Source organism: Falco peregrinus, chromosome 7, assembly GCF_023634155.1.
Source record: "Falco peregrinus isolate bFalPer1 chromosome 7, bFalPer1.pri, whole genome shotgun sequence".
Taxonomy (NCBI): domain Eukaryota; kingdom Metazoa; phylum Chordata; class Aves; order Falconiformes; family Falconidae; genus Falco; species Falco peregrinus.
Genome location: NC_073727.1, coordinates 48,617,929 through 48,624,957, shown reverse-complemented (window position 1 = coordinate 48,624,957; position 7,029 = coordinate 48,617,929).

Sequence of the window (7,029 nt, the reverse complement as noted above, 5' to 3'; positions counted from 1 at the left end):
CCACTGTGAGAGCAAGGGGTTTGTTTCACAATGAAGTAACTTCACATACTCCACTGAATAACTGAAATCCAGGTGGTTTTGAGGTGTGTTCAGATGTCCTTATCCAGTGCCCAGGGATATTTAGTTACCTGTAACAGTATTTCCACATTTACATTTTTCTGAGCTGGAATGAAATAGGAAGACTATGTCTATGTGATTTCACGTATTGCTGAAACATTTTCACGGAGTTTAATGGGGACTACCTTTCTCTGAGGGCTACATCTTTGGTTGCTTTGTGAGGGGATCACTGACGTAAACACGATTATTATTTAAGAGACATAGAACACTAAGCTTTTTTATTTCCTCTTTTGTAATAATGCCACAGTATGCACAGTTAGATGCCTGAAGGTGAGATCCAAGACTATACTTTCCTAAAGGAAATGGTAGACAATGGAGCCGCTTGGGACACAATAAACTCCTCAAAAACCTTGGAGAAAGAAAAAACTCCAGAGGGGGTGTTCTGTAAAGACCTACTTGAGGCGTGTTTCTCTAATGGAGTATATGTAACAAGCAGTGAGGAACCACCTGCTTGGCAGTTTGTCGAGGGAAGCGGGTACCACCACAGCTTCCCTGCTGAACCCTTCCTATCACCACAAAGGCTAGGAGATGTTTTGTGAGTGGATCTCCCAGATGGATTTTATTCTCTTATAAGAATGACTAAGCTCCAGACCACATTTCACTTTTGCACTGTTTTCTAACATGTTAGGGGAGAGATATTTCTGTTGATTCGTAAGATCAGGAGTTGTATATATGGTCCACCACGGCAAACCTTTCAGAAAATGGTCTTATAAACAAACCCCTTGTTTCTTCTAGATTCTGTGTGCAGTGACGCTGCCTGTGGTCTCACACTGGCAGAACAGTTGCTGTTCTTAGACTGCCTTTTACTGACTTTCTTTTGAAGTACTGAAGCATTATCTGTGAGACCATACTTTGAGCATGATGTCTTTAAGAAGAATTGTCAGCAGCTTGTTCTGCTATAAGACAATGAGTTCTTCTACAGACTTTTTCAAGGTGATTTTTCTCCTATTAATATACTTACTCCATCAGGCCTATGGACCCTTGCCTGTCCTATTTCTGAAAGTAGTATGTAGCTTGATGAGTCAGGGAAAAGAAAGAGGAGCTTTGCCTCCCTAGGATATTGACATCAAATTATGGAACAACAGGCCCTGGTGTAGTCAACCAGCCATGTCAAATACTTCTTGGCATTTGCCACCTTTTATTTTAAAGCTATGAATAGTTTTAAAGCAGACTTTTTGCATCTGTGTATCTATGGCCCTGTGTTCCCTCTGCATGTGCAGAATACTTGGCTGTGTGTATAGCTCTTCCACCAATGATCAAATGGTAGATGTGTACCAGGTAAAAATGTGTATACTTATAAATGTGCAAAAGGAACTTTGAAAACTGGATTTCTGTTCACTGGATGCCTAGACAGTGATGTAGCAAGCAAATTAAGTTCAGAAACACAGGAACTAATGTAAATTGCACACATACCTTATTTTGCAGACAGATAACACTAACTTCTTTTTATTTTCCATTTTCAGATTCTTATCTGTTACCAGACAGGCTGAAAAAAAGACGTGTCAAAACACGGTGTGAAAAGGGCTGTTCTGTTGTATTTCTAATCGGGAAGGCACAAGACAATATCAGAAATCTAAAAATAAAGCTTATATTAATGACATTGTCAGCCCTTATGTCAAAGATGTTTGGATATATTTCAAATAAGCATTTGTGGGTTTCAATTTTGTTTGAGCTGTTAAATCTAGCAAGGTTCATGGACTGCTTCATAATAATTATCATATTGCTGTGGCTCTGCATAGTCTTACCAGATATGAGGCAAAGCTATTAGCTAAAGTGAAATTAATGTTATACTTGCCATATATTTTAGATTTCATCTTCACTTTTTATTTTCCTCTTCTTTGTTTTATTTGCAAATTAGTATAGGGAAAAAAAAGAAAAAAGAGAAGAATGGAAACACCTAACTGCTTAGGCTACATAGAAGAAGTTGCAGGCTTGTGATAAAAGGAGGTCATCTGACATACATGCTTTTATACATTTAATTTTTCCCTGCAGGTGTTTACTTTTGTAACAGATCCACAACAATTTTGAAAGTAATATGTGAAACTTGGAAACTGCTGACTTGAGTAGTGATTTGTCTCCATTCCACTTAAATCCCTCTCCCAATTGTCCGGACACAGTTTAGACATTACTTCAAAGCTTTTCAGCTGTCACAATTCACGCTTTCAATTGCTACCAAACATTTATGCAGCTACAGCTTGGCTCTGAGACTCTCTGGTTTCTTTTAAGCTAGCTGCTTTTCCTCCTTTGCTGCTTCATGCAGTTAAATGCCCTGATAGCTCGATGGTGTAGCAAGAAGAGGCTCTGAGTCTGTGGCAGAGCCTAGAAGTGCATCCTTGTGTAGAATCTCACACCAGAGTTCTGTGCACTTGACCATTTATACTTTCACAGCTTTCTGAAAACTTAGTTTCCTAGGAGTGTCCTTCCAAGTTTTAAAGAAACAAGTAAGACCCTGCTGAATAATGTGTTACTATTTGGAATCAAGTGAAAGATCTATTATTTATAGGCTTGGGGTATTTTTATAAAATTTCAGAGATGTGCTGAAGATAATTATTTGAAAATACAGTCAATAAAAACAGGCTAGAACAAACAAACAACCCTCAAAATATGACTAATTAAATAGATGACACTATGCAGATGAAGAATCTGCCAAACACACTTAACAGCCCCTTTCAAGTTGTGCCTAACATGAAAAGCTTCCTAAAATGTGCATACATATACATATTAATATTTGTATATATACATAAAAAGACAATAATGAAGACATCAGCCATTAACATTTAACCCCAAGTCAGTAAGAAAAGTCTACGTGCTACTGCTCCATTTCATAGCCTTGATTGGTTTTTGCTGTCCTGTGATGCTTTGTCAACCCGACACGTTGTGAAACGTCCTTTGCACCAACCCTAAACTGATGTAAGATGTTACTAGTTCAAAGCAGTGATATTTTCGTTCCATAGAAATGATTACATGAGGACAAGAGCAAGGGCCAAGTTGTCCTAAGGATGGGCAGCATTCAAAAATAAAAGCCACTCTGAAGCATTGCAGTGTTATTTCTACCTGTTTCTTCTTTAAGCAGCCATCATGGAAAAAGCTAGATGGCATTTAGAAAGATAATTTAAAATAAATATTTTATTTCCCATGGAATTACTGAAGAAATATTACATTACATTTCAAAGGAGTTTAACATGTTTAAGTTGTTTTACTTTTTGTAAATATGCAGGGCTGTTTCTGCTTGGAATACAGCATCTCTTTCAAGCCAGCATATTGTTCAATTTCCTGGCTGTGATGCTGCAAAAATACGTTGCCTCTCTAACTTTCTGCAGACGTTTATCTCAGTAATACCAGCTGGGGTTTTTATTTATTTCACCATGCCAAGAAACTTCTCCTTTTCCTCCATTAGAGTATTCATTTTTAAGGTGCTTATTTTTCATTTCAATGCTATTGAAGCTCATCCTTTTCAGAAAGGCCAATATGAAACTGTAGGTCTCCTTTAAACTTATTTTGAGAAAGTAAATGGTGCATTGACTTTGCACTGGCCTTTGGCAGATGGCTAAACTTTACCTTCTGCTTCAGCTCTCGATTTATGAAATGCATTTTTCAAATGTTGCATGGCACTCGGATAATAATAATGGCTGTCTTATATTTTCTTTAGAACCCAGGCAGATCACTGAAGAATTACTAAATGATTCACCAGTGTGTTGTATTTTCTTTCCAAGGCAACAAACAGGCATGTTGCAGCAACCAGGTGCGGTGCAGCCACCCCTACCCATGGGCAGTCACTCGGTGCTGGGACGTTTGGTGGAAGGAACCCTTTCCACATCCCTCCCTTCCCACTCCTGTCACTGTGCTCCGGGGTAGGTGTCCTGGTTCAGCTGGGACACAGTTCATTTTCTCCTTGGTGGCTGGTGCAGCGCTGTGTTTTGGATTTGGTGTGAGGACACTGTTGGTGGCACACTGATGGGTTTGGCTGTTGCTGGGTCATGTTTATACTCAGTCAAGGACTTTCCAGGTTCTGGGGCCCTGCCAGCAAGAGGGCTGGAGGGGCACGGGGAATTGGGAGGGGACACAGTTGGGACAGCGGTCCCCAACTGGCCAAAGGGATATTCTGTGCCATGGGACATCATACTGAGTATATAAACTGGGGGAAGAGGAAGGAAGGGGGCGGGGGGACATTCAGCATTATGGTGTTTGTCTTCCCAAGTAATGGTTACGGGTGATGGAGCCCGGCTCTCCTGGGGATGGCTGAACCCCTGCCGGCTGGTGGGAAGTAGTGAATAAATTCCTTGTTTTGCTTTGCTTGTGTGAGCAGCTTTTGCTTTAACTATTAAACTGTCTTTATCTCTTCTGATCCTGTCCCCCATCCCACCATAGGGGGAGTGAGCAAGCGGCTGCATGGAGCTTAGTTGCCAGCCAGGGTCAAACCAAGTAAGGACACAAGTTCAAAACCAAGGAAGGACAGATTTGCTCCCACAGGGAATCTGAGGCACAGATCCAGGCCAGCTTCTTTTCTCATGCTGGTTTCACCTTGTTCTAGATCATTCTTTGCAATAGATAGTCATGGATCCTTCTGATTTTCTTCACTGCATCCATGGAGCTCCAAAATAACTGTTCAGCTTCCTGAGGTTGCTCTGGATTTAAACAAACTGTGTAACTGCTGTGTCAGGTTTGGCATTAGAGTGAGGAATTACCTGCAACCTACTAACTGCAGCTCACAAGGGCCTCAGTACAAGCCAGCTCCCTTTAACTGTGAAGATGGTGTCATCTTGAATACTGAGGAGGAGGAAGAAAAGGAATAAAAATAAAAAGGCTTGAAAAAGAAACATTCAGTGTGTTTTAATCTTCTCAGAGCTCAGTCTGTAACGCAGTGCACGGGGACTTCTGTTCACAAATCCTGTTAGCAAACAACAGGATTTACGTATGTAGTTCCCAAGGCACCACTTTCAAAATTGTTCTCCTTACGATTTTGCTGCAGCAAAATCAGTTCACAGTTTATCAAAATTACTCAGAGGAAAAAAAAATAATCTTTTGGGAATATCAGCAGTGCTTTACCACTTTACGGTCTTTTTCAAATAGCTGTCTCAGAAGAGAGTTCTCTGACTTCTAAGACTCTCTGTCACTTGCATCCTTTTTCTGAGTAAGCAGTTTCCATTTCATTTCTCTGTATTTACATGTTGGTTTCTGAAACTAGCTTAAATCCTCTGTTTCCTTGAATATTTTTTTTTATTTATTTACACAAATATTTTTTCAAATTCTAAATCCAGTTTTCTTTTGTATATATGAGAACTGACAAAAAATGAGTTTTACCAAAAAAAGTAATTCAATTATGATAATAGGAAAGTTTTGGTCAAAAAATGCTTATATTTACTGATTAAGGAGAAAAAATATTAATTTTTGACATTATAAAACTAAACTTCCTTTTTAATTGTCTAGAAATTAATCTTTAATTAACAGTACTGCTTTCTTCAGTAAGAACCACTCCCTTTAAAATTTAAAGTAATTTTAATAATGAAAGCAATTCTTGTTTCTTTGAAATTTGTTTATAGAATGCTCTGCAGTAATTCTCTAAGTCAGTGCTTTCCTGTCAAAATATGGAAATAACTTTGTTTTTGTGACAAAGCCTCTTTTTCATTTTATTTATACATCTTTTCTACACACATCATGGTTCAATCCATTCCAGTTCAACTCACTCTGAAGAGAGTACTGATGCAAAAAAATTGCACTAAAAACCGTTGCCTCTCTGTGCTGAGCCAAGAAGGCAAGATGTCTGAAGCTATAAATACCACAGGAATAGTAGAATTATTCCCCCATATCATATTAATATGGTCCAATAAAGTTAACATTCACCAACAGTTACTAATCGTCAGGAAATACTTAAGTGGTGAAAGATGTGAAGGCTTTTGTGTTAGCTGACAGGAGACCTTAGCCTCAGGTCAGCTATTGATCTGCTCTGTTACCTTTACTTCTGACAAATAGTCATGTTAGCACACCATTACTGACATCAGAGGTGTCAATAAAACAGGAATAAATAATATTATTCAGAACTTTCTGCCCCTGAGCCAGCATCCAGGGGACCATGTGGCTACTCCTGATGGAGTGTCAAAGGCTGAAACTGCCCATGGCCAGCTTCCTCCTTGCAAGGGCATGTTGCAATGCTGGCTACAAATCCAGACACTGAATGAGAAAACCAGGTAGCTTTGGTTACAGCGGTGACTTGATGCAGTTTTTGATGAATGAGGACAGATAAGGGATTATACACGTATGGGGTTTATAGCTGCATTGGGATGGCTCTAAGCCATTACTATGACACAAGTTTTGCCATGGGGCGTCCACTTTTCTACTTGAATAGTTGCAGAGTAAGAGACACCTCAAAAAAAATAATGTTATAAGCATTGTAGTGTATTTTAGCTGAGACAAACCCAAGGCATTTTTAGGAAAACAAGCTGGAGCAGTAAATCACAGAGGATCTCATAAATATAAATGTAATGCTGAAAGCTTATCATTTACTTATTCTCTCTCCTCTTCTTTCTTTTTTTCTTTTTTGTATTTTTTTTCTTCTCCAAGCAACACTTCATATGAAGCTTCACAGTATATTTTCTTCCAACTAATAATTAACTTACCTCTGGCTAATACATCTTGCAGAATGACAGCATGGGGCTGTTAACAGTATCTTAGGAGGACATAGTAATGGCATGGTGCTTGAGGTTGGGGATAAAGTTTATGAGTTTGACGATCCCTTCAAACTAAACATATTAATGCTTGCTTGTAGGGGAACAGGTATGAATATTTAAACAACTAAATGCATTGCTGAATCTATTTAGAGACCTATTAAGAAAACCAGGACATATATCAGATGTTCTACCATTGATCACAGTCTCTGAGCTCACAGCTGCCTGCGTCTGATTGATCATGAGCCCT